At 43.9% G+C, this 22857-nt stretch overlaps 1 long non-coding RNA gene across 1 annotated transcript in view; it reads right to left on the reverse strand.

The window, feature by feature from the left end:
• LOC144753652 (uncharacterized) overlaps positions 1-22857 on the reverse strand; it is a 427248-nt gene that overhangs the window by 172499 nt on the left and 231892 nt on the right. Inside the window, exon 2 of the long non-coding RNA XR_013594456.1 lies at positions 19816-19891. This is a non-coding gene — a long non-coding RNA (uncharacterized LOC144753652). The remainder of the gene's footprint in view (positions 1-19815; positions 19892-22857) is intronic.

The raw sequence follows: 22857 nt of genomic DNA on the forward strand, positions 1-22857 counted from the left end.
ACGCAGGGGGTGGTTCCACATAGAATTTATTTGGGAACTTTACAGCATACGACGCGTTTCGCCAGAGGGCTTGACGCGTTTCGCCAGAGGGCTTCGTCAAGATATGCAAAGAGCCGAGGTGCTCAACTCATTTAAATCAAAAAATCTCACTTCCGCTGTTATAATAGAAAGCAAAAAAGGACTATATACATGGTCACAAATGGATCAGCCATCTTAGGACGGTGTAATAAGACATTGTGATATCACATTCTTAAATTAAACATATGCAGAATATATGTACACATGAAAACTATTAGCGTGAGTCCCACCATAAATAATCTGGGAATTGCATGAGTTATCACGCCCATAATGGGCACCAATCGTCCAGTAGTCCTTTTTACACATAAACGCCCTGAATGGGCATACCAACGAACAGGTGAACAGTACTACATATTGAGGTGCAACTAGAATAAATCAAACACTGAGCGATACAAAAAGCCATGCGAGCACATATGGATACATGATTATGATATATAAAACCAGAGTGAAAATGCTCTGAATCCAATGGCTTCCAAAGACAGAAACTCCTGTGATTATATGTAGATGCACCTCTAATGACATTGCCATAATAGCAATCATAAATAATGCCCAGGATGGGCTGGTAAAATACTGCACCTGTACGAGGGAATTCAAAATAACATGGGATGTAAGCACAGGTTATAAACACAAAATTTGCGATTCAGATATCCTAAAACCAGAAGTACTAAATATATGTATTGACACGAAAAGAACCAATCAAGAATACAGTGCTTATGCCAACACGAATGTCCATGATAAATAGAATTAACCCAAATGAACTGAAAGTTCTTCATGCATATTAAGGCCATTCGGGTGTTTACTCTGCAAATCAATTATATATCTGGACTCAAGCCTTCGAAGTTTAAGAAGGCGGTCACCACCCCTGATGTTAGCTGCTACACTATCGATGCAAATATATGCTAACAGATCCCTGTTACTCTTGTGTTTCTTTTCGAAGTGCCTCGCTACGGGGTAGGTGACATCTTTTTTGGCAATGGCACGCATGTGCTCTAATATTCTTAATTTAACTGCATTGGTGGTACTGCCAATATAGTTTAAGCCACAAGGGCAAGTGAGACAATAGATGACATATGCAGTTGAGCACGTCAGGAATTTAGTAATTTTTTTCGGTGTTGGAAGACCTGGAACTTTATAAGCAAGCGTCCGCTTGCTATGTTTACAGGCCTTACACCGGCCACATGGATAGAAGCCATTCAGTGCAGGAAGTTTAGGTTTGTTATCAGGAGCAGTATAGTGACTCGAGACCAACTGGTCTCTAAGTGATCTGGCCTTCCTGAAGGTCACAAGGGGATTACCGGGCAAATCAGCTTTGATAATGTTATCCGACATAAGAATATTCCAGTTCTTTTTGAGTATCTTTTTGATTTGCCCAGCATTACGGGAAAAGGTGGTAATGAGGCGAAATGCCCCATTATTGGATTTGACAGTTTTCTTAGGTTCCAACAACGCTTTCCTTTGCATCTTGTTGGCTCTGTCAAAAGCACTTGTTAACACTTTTTCGCTGTAACCCCTTATCCTGAATCTTTGAAGACTAGCATCCGCTGCCTTCTTGAAATCATCAGGGCTGGAATTATTGCGCCTAAGCCTCAAAAGTTCGCCATAAGGGATACTTTCAACCAATTGGCGTGGGTGGCTACTGGTGGCAAAGAGGGTGGAGTTGCCTGCCGTCTCTTTCCTGCGCGGTTTTAATTTGAAGAATTTATGTAATTTCAACTTTCTCGTGAACTTAAAAATATCTATTCGAGTCTGTGCAAATTAGAAGTTTCTCTGAGGGCAAAAAGATAAGCCCAATTGAAGGATGGAATTTTCTTCGGTGGTAAGAACCTTGTCAGTTAAGTTGATCATAGTTAGATTATCAAATTTTGTGGAGTGTTCTCAATAACAATGACATGAATTTAAAATTCACAGGTCATATCAGTAGGAGTTCAGTCAACTACCTTGATCTCACGGTATACATAGATGACAAGGGAATGGTGCAAACCAAATTATTCAGGAAAGAGACGGCAGGCAACTCCACCCTCTTTGCCACCAGTAGCCACCCACGCCAATTGGTTGAAAGTATCCCTTATGGCGAAATTTTGAGGCTTAGGCGCAATAATTCCAGCCCTGATGATTTCAAGAAGGCAGCGGATGCTAGTCTTCAAAGATTCAGGATAAGGGGTTACAGCGAAAAAGTGTTAACAAGTGCTTTTGACAGAGCCAACAAGATGCAAAGGAAAGCGTTGTTGGAACCTAAGAAAACTGTCAAATCCAATAATGGGGCATTTCGCCTCATTACCACCTTTTCCCGTAATGCTGGGCAAATCAAAAAGATACTCAAAAAGAACTGGAATATTCCTATGTCGGATAACATTATCAAAGCTGATTTGCCCGGTAATCCCCTTGTGACCTTCAGGAAGGCCAGATCACTTAGAGACCAGTTGGTCTCGAGTCACTATACTGCTCCTGATAACAAACCTAAACTTCCTGCACTGAATGGCTTCTATCCATGTGGCCGGTGTAAGGCCTGTAAACATAGCAAGCGGACGCTTGCTTATAAAGTTCCAGGTCTTCCAACACCGAAAAAGATTACTAAATTCCTGACGTGCTCAACTGCATATGTCATCTATTGTCTCACTTGCCCTTGTGGCTTAAACTATATTGGCAGTACCACCAATGCAGGTAAATTAAGAATATTAGAGCACATGCGTGCCATTGCCAAAAAAGATGTCACCTACCCCGTAGCGAGGCACTTCAAAAAGAAACACAAGAGTAACAGGGATCTGTTAGCATATATTTGCATCGATAGTGTAGCAGCTAACATCAGGGGTGGTGACCGCCTTCTTAAACTTCGAAGGCTTGAGTCCAGATATATAATTGATTTGCAGAATAAACACCCGAATGGCCTTAATATGCATGAAGAACTTTCAGTTCATTTGGGTTAATTCTATTTATCATGGACATTCGTGTTGGCATAAGCACTGTATTCTTGATTGGTTCTTTTCGTGTCAATACATATATTTAGTACTTCTGGTTTTAGGATATCTGAATCGTAAATTTTGTGTTTATAACCTGTGCTTACATCCCATGTTATTTTGAATTCCCTCGTACAGGTGCAGTATTTTACCAGCCCATCCTGGGCATTATTTATGATTGCTATTTTGGCAATGTCATTAGAGGTGCATCTACATATAATCACAGGAGTTTCTGTCTTTGGAAGCCATTGGATTCAGAGCATTTTCATATGTGCTCGCATGGCTTTTTGTATCGCTCAGTGTTTGATTTATTCTAGTTGCACCTCAATATGTAGTACTGTTCACCTGTTCGTAGGTATGCCCATTCAGGGCGTTTATGTGTAAAAAGGACTACTGGACGATTGGTGCCCATTATGGGCGTGATAACTCATGCAATTCCCAGATTATTTATGGTGGGACTCACGCTAATAGTTTTCATGTGTACATATATTCTGCATATGTTTAATTTAAGAATGTGATATCACAATGTCTTATTACACCGTCCTAAGATGGCTGATCCATTTGTGACCATGTATATAGTCCTTTTTTGCTTTCTATTATAACAGCGGAAGTGAGATTTTTTGATTTAAATGAGTTGAGCGCCTCGGCTCTTTGCATATCTTGACGAAGCCCTCTGGCGAAACGCGTCAAGCCCTCTGGCGAAACGCGTCGTATGCTGTAAAGTTCCCAAATAAATTCTATGTGGAACCACCCCCTGCGTGTGCTGCTTTCCTTACGAACAAACGGTTCGTGGATGTTTGAAGCTGTGATAAATATAACGGGTACACCCCCGTTCGGCGTGCACCCGCTCACGTGTGCAGCCAGCTGGTGTTTGGAGCCTTGCATATATATATATATACATACATATATATATATATATATATATATATATATATATACATACATATATATATATATACCTACATATATTACCTACTGGCGGTCGCCAGTAGGTATATATAGTTAGGATTTTTACTCTATGGGATTTATGAAAATTCTATGTCTAATAACTTTGGCGTTTGTGGACGGAATTGGCTGAAATTTTCAGGAAAATGGAACATTTTGTTTCTGAGCAGCAACTGAAAATTTGGGGGGGGTTTGTCAAGGGGGGGCTGAGAAAAAAGGGGGGTCCCAAAACGTGTTTTTCCCATGTTAATTTCCATAGGGCGGTTGGCCTCACATTTAGCCCGAACGGCTGAATGGATTTCCACGAAACTTGGCAAAATTGTAGATATTGTTTGCCCGATGTGCCTTTGCTAGGTCTCAAGATATATGCTCCTGTGAATTTTGAGTAAATTAGGTTAAAAAAAGATATATATCTAGAGCCGCGCCCCGGTGCGCGTACCGGGGAGCGCTCCGGGCGCGCCACGCGACTTGCGCACGGCAAGCTGATTGGTTCTCGGGTGTCTGTAAACATTCGAAACAGTCCGCAGCGGCCGCCATCTTGTGTCTCGGTAGGATTGAGACACAAGAGGTGGCAAAAATCAAAGGGGGAAATGAGCAAAAGGGGGCAGGGTACACCCCCCTGACCCCCTAGTTTTGATGTGGGGGCCATAAAAGGGTCCCGCGGGTAAAAAAAAAAAAAATTTTAAATTCGATTTTCGCGGGGGGTGCGCCAGGTACGCGCACCGGGGAGCGTACGGGGGAGCGTACCATGGAGATAAAAAATTACACTTTTTTTTTTAAAAAAACAGCATTTTTTTATAAATTGGAGGTAGTTCTGAAAATAACTTTTTTTTTGTTTTTGTTGTTTTATATTTTTTTAGACTTTTTAAAACGATTTTATATTTTTTTTGGATTTTTGTCAGGGGAAAAACAAAAACAGGGATTCCAAAACTGCTCAACAGGAGCAAAAAAATGTGAAAATTTAGGGACTGGCAGGGCAGCGGTGTTGCTGTTTCTTTATGGCAATGAGTTCAACACTCTGCTCCCCATAGCAGAGCAGTTTGTCACACTCCGTGCACAGAAATTTGATGCCTGCAAACACCGGCTGAATGTTAGGGACCATTCTTCCACGGGGTGGTCCCGAAGGTGTTGCTCCACCAGTGGAGGTGCTGCCGCCATCTGTGGGTAAATTCCGTGCCAGCTCTCTGACACTCTCCCTGGCAAAGTTGTTAGGGTGTCTTCTTTTCACATGCCTGATTAAATTAGCATTTCCAAAACTATATTTTTTCAGAGGATTGCCTCTGGATAAACTACTACCACATATTTTGCAGATTACTTTTGGAGCGTTGACTTTTTTTTGTCCTTCAGGGATGTCATAAAATTTCCAGATGAAATGGGTTTTATTCTTCTGCTGAGGAGGGTCCTCATCTAAAAATCCGTCTGAATCACTGCTGGATGACTCTCTTGCAGCCATTGCTGTAGATCAGAAAAGTAGGAGATGAACAAAGTACACAGAACAGCTCTTGCTCTCTCCAAGTACAAAGCAATAGTGAGAGAAATGGGTGGGTTTCACACAATTTGGAAAAAAAAAGTTCTGAACCAATGAAAAGTGTTATTTTAAAGTCACATGGTTTGACGCGCTTACGCTACGCGCCCCGGGGCGCGTCCCGGGGCATGTTTCGTAAGCGCATCAGGGCATTTACGTTGCGCGATCGTATGCGCTTCCGGGTGCGCTTACGCGGTGCGTCTCTCGCGGCTACGCGATACGTGTCTTATGACGCAAGGCGTGGCGGCTACGCAATACGTCACGATGTTGTTTTCGTTCGCGGCAATAGCGCTATCGGGACGCTCATCAGTACGCGCCCCGGGGCGCGCCGCAAGATTGCGCTTACCTGTGCGTTCACCGGTCCGCGCCCCGGGAGCGCACTAAAAAGAATAAAAAAAAAAAAATGACATAATTATACAATATAAAATTCGATTTAAAATGTATTCTTTTTTAAAACTATAAAGATTTGCTATTAAAAAACCTATGAAATTCACTGAAAAAACCATAGGTTATAGACCATATATAGTTAGGAATTAGCATTTACAAAACCTTATTTTACTCACACAAAACCATTGAAATTCCATATATAGTTAGTTGCACTAACTATATATCGCGCACCCGCAATCCACTGCTGATGATGTCACATATTACATCATTCATGACATGGTCAGTGACATCACTGATGACATCACTGATGACATCTCAAATGACATCACTGATGACATCACTGATGACAACATCCAGTGACTGTATGTTTCTGTAAAGTTAAAATATGTCTTACATATTGAAGAATGAGTGGATGTATAAGTGTCTGGATGAAGGATTTAGTAGGTGCATGACTGACTGTATAAGTGACTGATTAAATGTGTCTCACTGAGTGCATGGGTTAGTGACTAAACTGTTTTAAATTGTGCATCATTGTGTCTGTTGTTTTGTAATCTGATGCATGTGTTGATCATTAGCTATATGACTAACTATATGGGTTATTGATTAGTTGCCCAAGTATTTGTATGGGAGACTGAGTGTGTGTGTGGGTGTCTGGGAGGTGTATGACTCTGTGCATAGATGTGTGAGCAGTTGATTCACTAGATGTATGGGTTCAAAAGTGCATGTGGAAACAGCTGTATGGGCGGTTGACTGTGTGCATGAGTGTATTGGTGAGTGAATGGATATCTCACTGCTACATGTCAAAGTAAGTACATATGTAAAACACAGTACATGTGATAGTTGACATATATAAATAACTGTGCATAAGAGCCAGTGAATGTGTGAGTGGCTGTATGGATTATTGTGAACTTGTATCAGGGATTGTATAACAGAGTAAATATGTGTTATTATATGTTCCAATAAGTAAGGTGTGTATAACTATATAGTTGAGGAAATGGAGGTGTGATTGATTCTTTGCAAGACTGACTAGGTGTGTGAGTAACTCCATGGATGAGTGACAGTCTGTGAGTGTCTGTTTACACTGAGTGTATCTAAGGTTATATTAGAGTCTGAAGAGGTTCATCGTATCATCACATGAATTATGTCATCAGTGATGTGATCAGTAATGTCAAATGAGATGTCATCAGTGATGTCATCAGTGATGTCATTTGAGATGTCATCAGTGATGTCATCAGTGATGTCACTGACCATGTCATGAATGATGTAATATGTGACATCATCAGCAGTGGATTGCGGGTGCGCGATATATAGTTAGTGCAACTAACTATATATGGAATTTCAATGGTTTTGTGTGAGTAAAATAAGGTTTTGTAAATGCTAATTCCTAACTATATATGGTCTATAACCTATGGTTTTTTCAGTGAATATATATATATATATATATATATATATATATATACTTTAACCCTGGGCGAAGCACTACGCTACGCTCGCGTAGTTTGCGAAGTTTGCACAACTTCGCACTACGCGAGCTGCACGTAGCACAGTACGAACACGCGTAGTGCAGCGTAGTGCAGCGGTCATTTTCTGCTTGTTCGCGGTCCTCAATGTCTTGTTCGCGACCGCGAGCAAGCAAAATGACATCCCGGCGAGACTCTCAACGCGGGGAGGTCAGGTTTCTCATTGCGAGTGGTCGTGCATGCTCGCGACCACTCACGATGAGAAACTACCAGTTCGCGTTGAGAAAGCTGTCGCTCGAGTAAAAATCTACTCGAGCGGCAGAAAACTACAGCTTGCACTGTGCAAGATGCCATTTTCAATGATTGCACAGTGCCGGATGCTTGTTCGCACTGTGCAATCATTGAAAATGCATCTTGCACAGTGCGAACATGCTACTACGCAGCTCGCGTAGTGCTACGTGAAGTTCAAGTAGTGCGAAGTGCACTTTGCGTAGCTTCACGTAGCGCTACTTCACGAACTACGCCCACCCTTAATATTTATATAACAAAGCTCCAAGGTTCCCACCAGTTGGAAAACGCACTCTGACATCCACTGGAGCAACCTTCATGAGGAAAAAGCTGGATCGGCGGGCGGATCCAGTTTACAGCATGCCTGTCGATTCACGCCGGACGCATTTTGTGCTCATTGCACTCTTCAGCAGCGCAAAAGTCATTTTGGCCACACCTCCCACTTAAAAATATGAGCCCTCAAATGGGCGACTCAAATGAGTCTGTGTTGGTTTGTGGGTCTTGTAGTGTGTGCTACAGTCATGTGCCGCTGTCTGAAATGTTTCAAGCCCACCAATGGGCCTCCACTCACACATCCGGCTTGTGAATCCTCCATGGATGCCTCCACATTGAGACTCCGTGATTCGGAGCTCCGTGTCCCCAAATTTGCAGGTGACGCATCTCCCGCGGCTGGGAGGCCACGTATAAATCAAAGCTCCAAGGTTCCCACCAGTTGGAGACGCACTCTGACATCCACTGCAGCAACCTTCATGAGGTAAAAGCCGGATCGGCGGGCGGATCCAGTTTACAGTATGCCTGTCGAATCACGCCGGACGTGTTTCGTGCTCATTGCCGTCTTGAGCGGCGCGATAGTCATTTTGGGATAGAGGCCACACCTCCCACTTAAAAATATGAGCCCTCCAATGGGCGACTCGAATGAGTCCGCGTTGGTTTGTGTGTCTTGTAGTGTGTGCTTCAGTCATGTGCCGCTGTCTGAAATGTTTCAAGCCCACCAATGGGCCTCCACTCGCAAAACCAGTGGAGTTAGAGCTTAGGCGATAGATAGTCCCTGTTACATGTGCTCTGAATCGGCAGGCCTGTAAATAGACAGTGGAGGGGTCGGTTCCTTCTTGCAGGGATGTAATTGTGGTCGCAAAGATGGCTTAGTGCAGAGCTCTCTTAGTAAAAGGCAAGCTACACAGTTTTGTCACTATTCTATTCTATTTATAAGGTTTCTTCATTTTATACAAATCTACATAGGAAACATTGCACACAAGTGGGCAAAGGCTGTGTCGTGTCATGGTGGATCAAAAATCATTAACTTGGACTCCGCGTCTATTTCTTAATTCCTTTATCTACTGAAAGCTACATGCCTTCTGAACCTCTGCATTTTTCTGACTCCCTCACCTATTATAGGGCTTTCATCTGGGATCTAATTCAAATTTCTCTTTGATCTGTCCTATTAACACCAAAGAGGTTGTCTGCGAACATTATTTTCTATGCTCTTAGATAATTTAGCCTGCTTTTTAATGGATGTGATATTTTGATAAAGACCAGGGAGAGCAGTGTGTGGGAAGCATGGCTTACATTTTTTTTAAAGTTGAGGGATGGAGAGAGGGGATGTAAATGTTCTTGCAGAATGGTATTATATTCGTTAATAAATTCAAATAAATTATTTCTTCTTTGAATTTGAGTGTGATTTTGGTGCATCAAAAACGTCTCATTAATACAATCAGGTATATCAATGATGCTGTTGATTTATTAAGGCATTTTAATTCCAAGACCATATTTATAAAGGGCAGATACAGCCTCACTTGGGCAGTAGACCATTTAAATACCAAAAAAAACACTTTCAAATGTAATGAAAAATGAAAGGCATTTCTAAAGCACACTGTTCCTCCAAGGAGTGTCCTGGCATTCTGCACCTCCAATGAGATGTAGCTGAAAGAAGCAATTTTAATGTTGTTTTTAATTTCTTCCAGACCTAGGGGATAGATGAAATGCACCTTAACGCCAAAGGGACTTTATTCCTAAGTGAAGGATCTGCCCTCATTCTGGACCGTTGAATCCTGGGGTTTGGGCTAGAAAGAGAATGGCTGAGCGCAGACAACTGGGAGGAGCATAAAAACAAATTCTTGCTCTGAAGTACCCTGCGACAGACTGATGAAGAGCCCTGTGGACCAGTAGCAAGGCCTTGAAAAAGAATCTTCTTCCTAGTAGGAAGCCAATGCAGCTCTCTAAGATAGGGGGATACATGAGTTCTCAGTGGAAAGCCGAAAAGCGTGTGGGCTGCTGCATTTTGGACCAGCTGCAACTTACTGATCTGGTAAACAGGCAGGCCCAAATACAGTGCATTTCTGTAATCAAGCCTAGATGTTGTCAAAACCTGTATTACCAGTTTCATAGCATAGCGAAACAGAAAAGGAGGAATCTCCTAAGCACCCTTAGCAGACCAAAACAGCTCCCTACAACTGCATTAACCTGCGATATGGCTGGGTTCAAACTAGAATGGCAAGGGGAGCAAAACAACGATGGATTTATGCCCAGAGCTTTGTACTGGGTTGAATGTCTGATATTGTTCTGCATTCTGTCAATCAATTGTTGTTTTTGCATTTGTTACCCCGAGTGGGACGGGTATGCCCAGACATGGGCCCGTGCTCTCCATACCCCTGGAGTCAAGCTATCATGGCTGATGAGGGGTAAAACCCCAAAATCGGTCCTAGGATGCTTGCTTCCAGTCCAGAGAGGACCTAGCCTGGCAGTTTGAGCTGGACTGTTCCCATTGGGCGCAGGGTCAACACTGATTTGCATATGGCTGGGTTCAAACTGGAATGGCATGGGTCGCAAAAAACACAATGGATTTAGGTCCAGATCTCTGTACTGGGGTGAATGTATGACATTGTTCTGCATTCTGTCCATCAATTGTTGTTTTTGCAGAAAAGAAAGCTCACCATCAAACCTAATACCCAGATTTTTGACAGAGCTAGTGTGACTTAATGTAGGGGGAACAACCTTCGGCCAAAAGGACTGCCATGACTCGTCTGATCTTTTACCAAATAAAGCATCTCTGTTTTGTCCGCTTTACACTTACGCCGGTGTTGAGATAGGTATTAAAAAGCTTCAGTCAAACAGGTTCAGATTTTTTTGCCTCAAAACACTTCCTCTCTACCTCAGGAAAAAAGTAACTGGGTGTCGTCCACATATTAAATAATTTGTGCGCCCAGAGTCTCTGCCAAGAATGCTAGAGGAGTGAGATATACATTGAATAATGTAGGGCTCAAAGCCTATTATATTTTATAAGTGTAATTTCCAAATGGGAAGGGAAAACTAGTTCTTGTTTGCTGTCTATGGAATCACAATTTAAAATCCTAATTATTATGAAGTCCGATTCATTTGTTTATTAATTTCAAAAGTTTTATATAGTGCTGGCTAGACCCGGAGGTATCAGAGCGCTTTACATGAGGACAAACATTGTTTCAGAGCATAATTACAAGTTACTTAGTGATAAGTTACACAGTTTCAGAGCATAGTTACAAATAGCTGGAGCATAGTTAGATGTGTTAAAACATATAGGTAAGGGAAAAAACAGGCAAGGGGAGAGATTCAGGGGAGAGGGGATAGGAGAGGGGAGGTAGACAAAGAATGAAAGAGGGAAAGAGGTGGGGGAAGAAACACAACCAGGAGACAAGGAAAAACAAGGTCCAACACCCGGTGTGTTGTGATCCCAGTGGAAATGGAGTCATTCCCACACCTCCACTGTGTGTGGCTCCCTTGACGCTGTGGACTCTCTCAGAGGAGACTCTGAGACTCCAGGGTATAAATGCTGGATCCCCAACAAGGGGAGAAGGTGTGCACATGGTTACAATAATTAGAGTTGCAAAAGTCCAATACCGAAGAAACAAGCCCCCAGGAGAGGAAAGATGGATAAGGGGTATGAGATCTGGTCTAAGTCTGTTTTTTTCTCAGAGGAGAATGACGTGGAAGAGAACACTGTGGTAGCCATCTTGGGGTCAGGCAGGGATTAACCGGTAGTAACAAGGAGAGCTTAAAAAACTTGCTAGCCGAAAGATCATTGAGGCTCTCATGCCCATCATTACAGACCAGACCTTGGGGAGCATTCATAGAAAATCTGGGGCCATATTATCAAGAAAGGACGATACACTATCACCGCTTTTATCGGCAGGAAACTGTCGCTAAAACGGCGATAATGGGCTTGATAATATACCCTTGTGAATTCCCATAGAAGCCCAGGTTCTGGTGTTAACATGGGCTTCTATGGGAATTCACAAGGGCATATTATCAAGACCATTATCACCGCTTTAATGGCAGTTTCCTGCCGATAAAAGCGGCAATAATGTAACACCTTTCTTGATAATATGGCCCCAAGTATGTTGCAGCAGCTCCACGTGATTCCTGGTGCGAGTCGTTGTCCCCAGAAGGCTCCAGCGTTATACTTTGATGGCGCCGCCTTCGACCGCAGCCGCAGCTTAGGGTCAGGCATTGAGCTTTTATTGCCTCTCTCCCCTCCGGAGCATGCTGCCAGCTGTTGGCCCTGTATCAACACACGGGCAGTCATCAGGTCAAACATTCTCTGCCAGGCCACAGCTCTCCCAGGCAGTAACTCTAGTCAGGGGCCTCCCTCATGGATTCACGTCACCGGGTGAATGTTAATTCCCCCTTACTTGGTTCCCAGTTGATTCCGCTACATTCTCGCTCCTCTGGGCCGTCAGGTCACCACCACACACTACCTTCCCCAGTAGGGCGCCTCATGTCCAGCACTAGAAACCTCCGTCGGTTGTATACTTTTGTGGGTCACAAGGCCTCCAGGCAGCCTGTGCGTCTCTCCGTTAGGGCAGTCCAATGGTTTTATATTGCCATTCTGACAATATCACTTTTAGAAATTTGCCATATTCTTAGCCATTTAGTACATGTAGACTGCCTCTGGTCACATGACTGGGCATAGTTGAGCTTTGTGTATTCCTCCTAGACAGCCACATACAATAGGGATCTTAGGTGGGCCTGAATGGGCCATCACTGGCAGGATGGGAGGTAGGACCTGGGCACAGTCCCACTCAAATCTAAATAGGATATGTCCTGTTGCCCCACAAAGGGCTGCATACATCCCGTAGTTAGACTGAAGCCAGTGCAGGAAAGGCTGTGGCCTTCAAAGGAAAATCAAAGAGAGGTTTCTCCAAGGCACAACTGAGTTTAAATACTGGAGCTCAAATAACAACTCTGCCAGGAAGGATTGCTGTGCTGCTGAAGGAATGCCATTCTGATGGACTGCACTCTGCTGGGCTACTACATTGCTGTTCTGACCCCAACGCTAGATGGCTGACCTCCTGACCTGATGCCACAGGGATATAACAGGCTTCCAGCATCCTTGTATCTGCAACTCTGCCATCTGTGATTCTGCCCTGCAAGTGGTGCCACTCCCATTCTGAACACTTGGAAGTGGGATAAGGTGCTCTGCCAGCCTCTGTGGATCCTCTGCTGCATTGTGCAACCCTGAGCCGAGCTGATGCATCTCCTCTGCTGGAGGCATTGGATCTGTTACAAAGACTTGAATTGTCACTGCAGACCGCATCACCTTCAGAACCACTGCTTTGCATCCTTGGTGCAGGCCCTCGCATCTCTCAAATATGGGAGCCTCGACGATGACGATGGACTCCGCCTCATTGCTCCTCTGAAGTGACGCATCGCCCTGACTGCGCAATGCATTTACTGCTCATGAACTTCATATCATAAGCCCTCATCTATGGGAACCTCATTGATGAATTAGGACCTCACACCACAGCCTTGCTGCATCTTGGAACTGATGCATTGCTTTGGCTGCATGATGCATCTTCAACACAGATACACGCAAAGCTCCACAAACCAGAATCTAAGGTACTCCATGTTCAGCAGGCCTAACTGGGTCCAGGTAGCTGAGCCGTGCTCCATTGCGGTCGGTCTGAACTTGTGACTTTGTCTGGGTCCAGCGCAACCAGATATTCACAGCTTACTCCTTTTGGCACTATTTTCTTTAAAAAATGTCATATCACTGATTCTACTTATTAGCTTTTTGTTATTTGTATCTTGTTTAATTTATCAAAAATGAATACCGTTTTGTGGTGAGTTTTCACTTTGTTACTGTTTGAAGTGTTACACAAATACTTTCCACATTGCCACTGAGTTAAGCTTGACTGCTCTGTGCCAAGCTACCAGAGGGTTATCAATCTCCTTTGCCCTTGCATGTAATATGATGACCCTGTGAAGAAACTCAGTGCATGCTTGAGTGTCCCTGTGCTGTGCTCGTAAGCATTTCCATGCCATGAGTAATTATTTTATGTTTTTAGGGCCACATGTATGACCATTTAATTTTGCATGCCACTAATTGCGATTTTTTGTGTCTTGCAATTAGGGACCAGCAAAATGCGATGTACTAATGTGTTTCAGTAAGATTTAGCAATTCCTGATGGGGCCGCAAATGACCTACCCATCAATATTCATGAGGTAGGTCACAATTTGAGACCCATTGGGCATGGCCTGTAATCACATGGGTTAGTAGACCACCATGTCTGTGATTGCTTTTTAAATAGAGCAGTGTTTTTAAATGCTGCCTGTTTTCCTTAATGGAAAATGAAATGTATTTAAAAAAGAGAAATTAAATGTTTTCTTTCATTTTTTTTATGAGTAGGCAGTGGTCCGTGGGACCATTACCTGCTCTTAAAAAATGCTGGCACCCACAAACTCAAAGGGAAAGAGGTCCCTCCGGGACCTCTTCCAGTTTGCAAATGGGCTACTACCTCCTTCAGAGTCAGAAAAATATGAATGTTTTGTGACTCCATTTTGGTCGCAAAACATTCTTACATGCCCCTGCGACTCGCTATTGTGAAGGGACGGCCTTGAAACGCCCCTTCCTAATTCCGACTCACAAACCCTATTTTGCAAGTCGGTAATAGGTTGCCGACTCGCAAAATAGGGTTGGTACATGCCAAACGGCCCTTTAGTGGTCGCAAATGGGACGATTTTATGTTTGCTGCCACTAAAAGCCATCGTACATGTAGCCCTTGGTACTTTGCCAAGAGATTAATACATGGACCTAGTGTATAATTGCTCCCCGATACAAGAAAGCAACTATGATTGAAGTAGATTTAGAAATGTAGTTCGTGCAGCATAGTGTGCTGAAAGATACATGTAGTGAGTACTTATAGATAGAAGAGAGAATGTGTCCTGTATAGAACATGCCTTAATTTCTGATGCCAGCCTACAAGCTTCACATAATATGAATACCTGGTGCCTTCTTTCGAGTTTGACTGATTGGGTACTTCGCCAAAGCGTGACAGATATCCCAACTTCAGTATTACTGGTGCCATAGGCTGTAATTTACTTATAATACTGCAGATGGGCCATCTATTATGTTAGAAACTAAGTATTCTGTCAAACTCTGAATAAAGCCATTAGCTTTGGCTCCTGTTGACTTCAGAGAAACTTACAACGAAAAATAAAAAATGCATATTGTGAATCATAGAGAATCTGGTAGGGAACAATGTCAATGTGCCAATGCTAACATTTCTTGTATACAACATATAAAATATCAAGTGTTGAGGCAAACAATTAATGAATGCTATGACAGAAAGATTCTATTTGCTATGAGAAACACTTTCAACAGGGGCTCTCAACAGAATGTTTCTTTATTCTCAAGTATTGAAACACTACAAATTCAATGAGTGTACTCATGTGATCACATTATGGATCAATGATGTTTGCCTCTGAATCATTTTGTTGAAGAAGCTTTTGAGCTAATCACCAATTTACAAATGGCTAGGGCAGGTGATAGGGTTGAAAGATATTGAATGTGGCCTTTCCTGACTAGGGCAGCAGGCTCTGGTCATACCTGCCATGCCTCCCAAGAAAGGATGGACCACATGAAAAGACCTGCCTTTCTGGACTCTAGAGCTAGTTCACAGCAAGGTGGGGTCATATTACAAGAAATTATCTAAACCTGATAGACCAACACCAGAATGGTCAAACAACCCCCCCCCTTCCCCTCCCCCCCAGGATATTGCATCATTGCTTAGGAAACTTTGCAGCACAAAAATGGAAATTTTGTGGCACATTATTGTTGCATTTTTACAGCATATTATCTTAGTAACATTTAATAGTTATGTCCTAAAAAAGGATTCTGCAGGAAAAAAGCATGACGTATGCTCTCCTAACAGCATTAGCCTTCTGTCTGTCTTGCACGCTCTGATTTCATCCTTCAAGAAGGACAAAGCAGTACAAGGCAGTGCCTGCCCATTTAAAGCACTGGATACTTATCTATGTACTGAAGTGCAGAGCATGAAGCTAAAAAATCGTGTATCAATCCTAGTTTCCTGCTTCACCAAATGGGCACTGTACAAAAAAGCTCGGACTGCCTTTCATGAACATGAAGATCTTTTTTACGTTGCGTTGGTTTTCTGCTCTCCACATTTCAATACATACTGTGTTTTCACACTTGATTTCTGGAGCTAGCTAACTAAAATACGTAGCAAAATTCTCTCAACTGCCCTTTGCACTGGAGGGGGCAGTTGAGAGCATTCTGCTGTGCATTTTTGCAGCTTTTAAATATTGCTGTTTTCTGACAAGGCTTAGGGCAACCACTATGGCCCTTCTTCTGCCCCAGACAACTCACCAGTAGGTTCTGGTTGACCTTATACAATTCTTCACATTCACACGCTGGTACCACTGCCACAGTAAGAGATTTCTTCAGAAAGACTTGTCTCGCAAGAGACTCGCTTCCCATTTCGAGAGGAGGCAAACTCTACTGCTACAAAAAAACTTCTCCACTAGATAGATGGCACCTTTGCACATTCTACCGGGCCCAAATAAACACCCAGCAAGCTCCTTCTTGTCCATGGAAGTGGAGGGGGGAGGGAATGTGGTAAAGGATTGACATGGGAAGTGGCAGGTCAACTACTTGGCTCACAGACTGTGTCAGTGTTAGAAAACATGCTATATGAACCTTCTTGAAACAGGCAGGAAACCATTTGCAAGCACATACCTTATCTTTCACCAAAAGTGGTTAAAAGTGCGGTAACATCTGTTTTCTCTTCTCTCTCCAAACAACTTTAATATGGGAATGTGAAATCTTACTCAAGGGAAGGAGGTGGGATCAGGGCTTATATTATATTGAATGACAAGCATTGAGACTGTAGTTTAAGAGTTTGTATGAACAGACCGCCTGCTAAATCCTGCGATTGAGTTGAGATGAGTCTACTAATCAGACCCCCCACCAGTTGTGCCAGCCACAGCCAATTTTTTCCTATAGGTCATGTCAAACCCTCAACTGCTTGCGTACTTAGCAGCAGGGAAAAACAAACAACCAGTGTGGTGGAAGGGACTGCAAGGCTAATCCTCTTCTGCACCACTGAGAGGTAACAAATACATTTGTTGTTTGGGTTGCACCCAGGCCTTTAGTTGCAACCATCATGCTATTCCCTTTGTGGCATCTGATTGGTGGCCGAGGGGGCACCTATGCTTTCCCCTGTTAATCTGTTAACCTCATGGCAGGCACCTTTAGGTGCCTGCCATGGTGGGCCTGGTATTAACACCAACTTACATTTCCCTATTTGAGCGTGCACTATGGCTGGTTCATGGGCATAACACATCATAATGGGGTGATTGGGACTTTGTTATAGGCCCCAAAGTGTACATATAAAAACAAGCAAAAAGCAACTCCTTATAGTCCCTAGCAGGGCCCCTATCCTTTGCAACCTTCAGTTGGTGACCGAGGGGGCACCGATAGTGCCCCCATGTTAGTCTGTGCACTCCGCCATGGGTTGCAGGCAGTGGCAGCTCCTATTCTAATGCAGAGGAGCATCACCCCACTGAACAAAAGGAAAAATACATTGTTGTTATCATGGTATTTTTCCTGTAGCTGTCAGTGGCTCTTGGGTGCTGCTGGCCAAGGCTGTGCACTCCTAAAGTGTGCCTGAACTGTTTGGCTGGCCCTCTTGGGCCGACCAAATAGTTCATGCACACTTTGCAAGTACCTACCGGGCTACATTACACAGCCTGGTCAGGGACATGCAAAGGCTCCTTGTTCCAGTGTGAGTGCCGATCCAAGGCGCTCAGGCCAATCACAACAGAATAGGACACCTTACTCCGCACGCATTTACAACAATTGTCATTTCCCTGCATTTTTACAATGCAGAGCTTTACAACACAATCCATTACAACGCATTCCCCATTACAATGCAATTTATTAATGTAACTCCACTGGGGCATTGCTTTGGGGAATACGTTGTAATGATTTGCTGTGTAAAGCCCTACGTGGTGAAAGATTTTGTGGAGTAAAAAATGTGAGGTAATGGCATGCGTTGTAACGCATACAATGCTTCATTGCTGCGTTGTGATTAGCTAAGGGGAACCTGTCTGTCGGGTGCTTCCTGCTGCCAGCTGGGAGTCTGCAGGAAGATGAGGGAGGACGCAGGAGAGGTGGCATCCAGCCGGCTGGTGGGCCAGTCATTCCAGGTACGTGGGATTTTTTATTTTTTGTTCCATCTTTCAGCACCCGCCGCCCTCCCTCATCCCCCACTCCTGGGTCTGGTAGCAGCATTTGTAAAAGTACTTCTCAGAAAGGAAATATACTCACTATAACCCAGTATAGGATAATATCGATCTTGTGGCATTTCTGAGTACATGGCCTCAGTACTAATAAGCTTTTACTTGGCTGACACTCTTCCTTTCACTATACTGCTTCTTCAATGCAAGCATTTTGCCACTCTCGACATCCAGTTGTCACATAGAAGTTTCAACACAGCAATCTTGCTTGTTGTTTTACTTCAGAAACCTAGCCTTCTAATAGGGTTTTGTAAACTTCAATCTGCTAGCAGGGTAAGCAAAGCAAATATCTTCTTTTGCATACTTCCATGACTCTGACCAGGCGAACCCCCAGATTTACTAGACAAAATCTATTCATAAATTAAATGCTCGAGTAACTACCAGTGGGAGGCCACTGAGTTCAAGATTGCTTCACAGTCAGAATAGAGGCATAGGGAGATAGCTGTTTGCATGGTCCTATTTATGTTATGTTTCTTAAAAACAGGGAGTAGGTAGAGCTTCCTAATTGGCCTAGAGATAGTTCAGAGGAGCATACAATGCAGAACAGTTCATCACCTCCTTGCTTGCATTTATAGGTGGTAGAATGTAGGCTTTATTCGACCAGTTATAAATGTAAGTCATTACTGGCAGAGTACCTATTAGTTTCCCCCTGCTTAACTTTCTGACATGAACAGGAATTATGCTTTATTAGTCGGATACTTGGGGGAGTCATTGTTTCCGGATTACTCCAAACTTCAACGCACCCTATGTTGGTTAAAGTGCTTGCGATACATTTGAACTAAGGTAAGATGTACGTGATGTTGCTCTGTCAGATTTCAGACAAAGATTTGAGAAAGATTACTAACTTAGGTTTAGTCTAAGTTCAAAACCAGCGGAAGATAGGTTTGAGTGCAATAACAGCCTTGATGGTTTTCATATCCAATTCGTCCTTTAGTGCAGTGATAGAGGTACACATATCGAGTAATAGCAGGTAGTGCAGAAAATGATTCTCAGTTTTCATCACTCCAGGAGCCTTACTACACTCTAAGAGCTCAGTCCCATAAGGCCGGTAACAAGAGATTCGCTTGATGAGCAAGTGAGACAGGTTTGATTAACCTTCGGCCACATTTAAAGGAGAAAGCATTAACATGATGGGATAGATTAACCTCACTTTTTACCTTCTGCTTGACCTAAGACAGCTTCTCGTCAGATCTTATCCTCAGGTAAAGATAGTGCCAACTCGATCTAATGCTCTTCATAGACTACAGATATGTTCTTCTGGCTGCATCTTGTATTAAATAACATACATTTTATTTTTGAGTGTTAATTGTGAGGTTGTTTATTGTAGCTTTCAAATAATCTAAGCAACTGCGTCTATAGTTCTGTGCAGGTCATCCTCAAACATCAAAATTAGCGGTTTTTTGCTGATGGTGAGTACATCCAAATTTAAGGCGAAGAGACTTGGTGACATTGTTACTAAAGAGATTAAATTGTATCAGAGATAGGACACAGCCTTGACTGACACCAGAGTCTATCTCAAAGCTTGGTGTTCGATCTCCCTTTGGGCCAAATCTTACTGATTCTGAACTTACTTGATGCTGCTGATTCACTGCCATGATGCTGAACTTACTTGATGGTGCTGATTCACTGCCATCATGAGCTCTTCTTGGAGTCCTGAATATTGCAGGTTCTGTCAATGGAGCAACCTGTCAACAGAGTCAAATGCTATTTTTAAATCGATGAGGTCAAAAATAGTGTTGATTTTTTATATGTGTGTACTTCATACAAAGCCTAACCAACGTAATGGCCTAATTGACAGAGCCTCGTGATTTTCTAAAGATAGCTTGCAGCAGCTTTAGGATCCTGCAGTCTTCAGCCCATATTTCTATGCGAGTCAATATCTTGCCAAACATTTTACCAGCCCAATCCAGCAAAGAGACTGGGCAACAGATTGCTGGCTAATTCCTGGGGCCTTTCTTGTGTGAAAGGACAATGATTCCAAATCTTCAAGATGCAGGAACCTCATCAGATTCCCAAATTACAGTAAATGCCGTGGTCAGAGCAGGTACCCAGACTGACAGATTTCAATATGTGCCTTTTGAAGTTCTTTTCGTGCCTAGAACTACCTACTCACCCTTGCCGCCACCGCCGAGAGTCACATTGGGGGTGATTGAGAGCCGCAGGAGACACCGCCGCCACCGCCAAGAGTCCAGAGGTACCGGACTCCGCGCCGCCGCTCCGGGAGACCACAAATCCCGGCAGGCCTCGCGGCTTGCGCACAGAGAGCGCCAACGGGGAGCATAAAGCGCAGCAACCCCGGCAGAGCGGGGGGATACCTACTCACCCTTGCCGCCACCGCCGAGAGTCACATTGGGGGTGATTGAGAGCCGCAGGAGACACCGCCGCCACCGCCAAGAGTCCAGAGGTACCGGACTCCGCGCCGCCGCTCCGGGAGACCACAAATCCCGGCAGGCCTCGCGGCGGCGCGTCAGAGCGACGCGGCTTGCGCACAGAGAGCGCCAACGGGGAGCATAAAGCGCAGCAACCCCGGCAGAGCGGGGGGATACCTACTCACCCTTGCCGCCACCGCCGAGAGTCACATTGGGGGTGATTGAGAGCCGCAGGAGACACCGCCGCCACCGCCAAGAGTCCAGAGGTACCGGACTCCGCGCCGCCGCTCCGGGAGACCACAAATCCCGGCAGGCCTCGCGGCGGCGCGTCAGAGCGACGCGGCTTGCGCACAGAGAGCGCCAACGGGGAGCATAAAGCGCAGCAACCCCCGCGTCGCGGGACGCGAGCGGGACGCCCGGGGCTAAGCCCGGGCAAAGGGCAGGCCCTCTGAGGCCCTCAGAGGTCAACAGTGGTCGGGCGGGCCACCCCACCAACATTCTCAATAAGGTTAGTCACTGAATAAGCTGTCCATAATGGCTGATTGTACCGCCACAAGTGAAAATGTTGATATCCTGATTCAGGACGCAGAGTCCCCTGTAATACTGCTAACATCGTTTGAGACATTAATAGATACTGCGTTTAACGAGATAGTTGAGACTGAAAGGAGATTTTCAATGGGTCCGACGAGTATTAATTTATTACATGCCACTGCCAGTCTCAATGGCAATGGCAATACCCATATAACTCCTGAAATAATTGTTGTAAAATCCTCACATCCCGACACAGAAGTACCAATTGTCCTAGACGATGATGACACTGTAACATATATAGCACCAGAAGTGACCCCTGGTCATGCCTCAGTAAAAACACCGAAAGAGGCCGGAAACAAGGTAACTGATAAAGTTGCAGCCAAGAGAAAGAGGGGCCCTGCAAAAATAACCTACAACAAACGTAAGCAGCCACTAAGGACTGTTAACCAACCTACCCCACAAAGTATGTGGAATAAGGGGAAGAGACAAAAGTTGGTCCAGCATATAGTACCCATACAGGATCAACCGCATCTGGGTGATATGGTCGTCATAAATAATGAGGTGTCAAATAATATATCTATCTCCACCCAGACTGAGCCCCTCTACGGAACTGATAAATCCAGTCATTATTCCAAGTCAGAGGGGAACCTTATTGAGACTGTTGTCGATACAATTTTTAAAAATTTGGAAGGTCAGATGATCAAACAATTTAATAATATTTTTAAAAGACTTGATAAATTGGAGAATATAATTAAAAACGAGGATGCTAAGAGAAAAGGAATAGCAAACTTGGACAAAATGAGAGTAGAACGATTGTTAAAAGACCTTGAAACTACTACCCATGTCCTTATTACAGGTGATCATGGCAATACAAGGACAGTGGAACAACAAGCTGTAATTAATCCAACACAGTCTGATACACCAAAGGCATCTAAAAATAAGGGCACAACAGGCAGCAACTCGTCTGCTTGTCAAACCAACACCCCCTTACCCCCATGTAACCCTACACATGGACATGGATATGTTGCTTCGACTAAATCCTCTGTTCCCGCTAACGATGCAAGCGGACCATCAACTAATTCTATTCGAAAGAGTAATGCAGCGAAGCAGACCACCTTAGGCCAGAAGGGTCCTGTCAATTACAGCCAGCACGATAAAAAGAATATGCATGAGGACAATAGGCCTATCAAACATCAAGGCCCGGCCCTACATCTTCCACCTGAGGCTTGTCCCTATGTTCTAGTTCTGGCTGGAATCCCACCACTTAAGGAAGGTCAAGTAGAATCATGGGTTCAACTTCACAATAAGTGTATAGACTGGCTAACAAAGCATAAGGGGGTGGGTTATGATATTGCAAAAGAAATCATAACTACAAGGCGAGTAACCTGGGTCGGTCCCCTTTACAAAAACATCAATGGGGACTGCATTGTAATTAATTTTAGAAATCCGGGTACAGCGAAATATCTGCTGAACATTAATTTTGGTCGCTATGGCCCGTCTACTGTGGTGACCCCACTTCCCTTAAAATATTTCTACCGTCCTCCCAACAAGTTGATGCAACCGCCACCAGTTTTTCCTTTACAGAATAGGTTTGGAATATTCCAGGATCTGGACTCTTTGGACTGACTGCCCATTGAAACCACTAAACCACTTCTTGTGTGCTCTGAGGCAGCACAGTCAGAGGAATTACCCCTAGAGGCGACCCTGCCAACATTGGAGATTTCTCCATCTAGTTTACTAAGCGTTCAACA

The sequence above is a fragment of the Lissotriton helveticus genome, chromosome 5_1 (genome assembly GCF_964261635.1).
Source record: "Lissotriton helveticus chromosome 5_1, aLisHel1.1, whole genome shotgun sequence".
Classification (NCBI taxonomy): domain Eukaryota; kingdom Metazoa; phylum Chordata; class Amphibia; order Caudata; family Salamandridae; genus Lissotriton; species Lissotriton helveticus.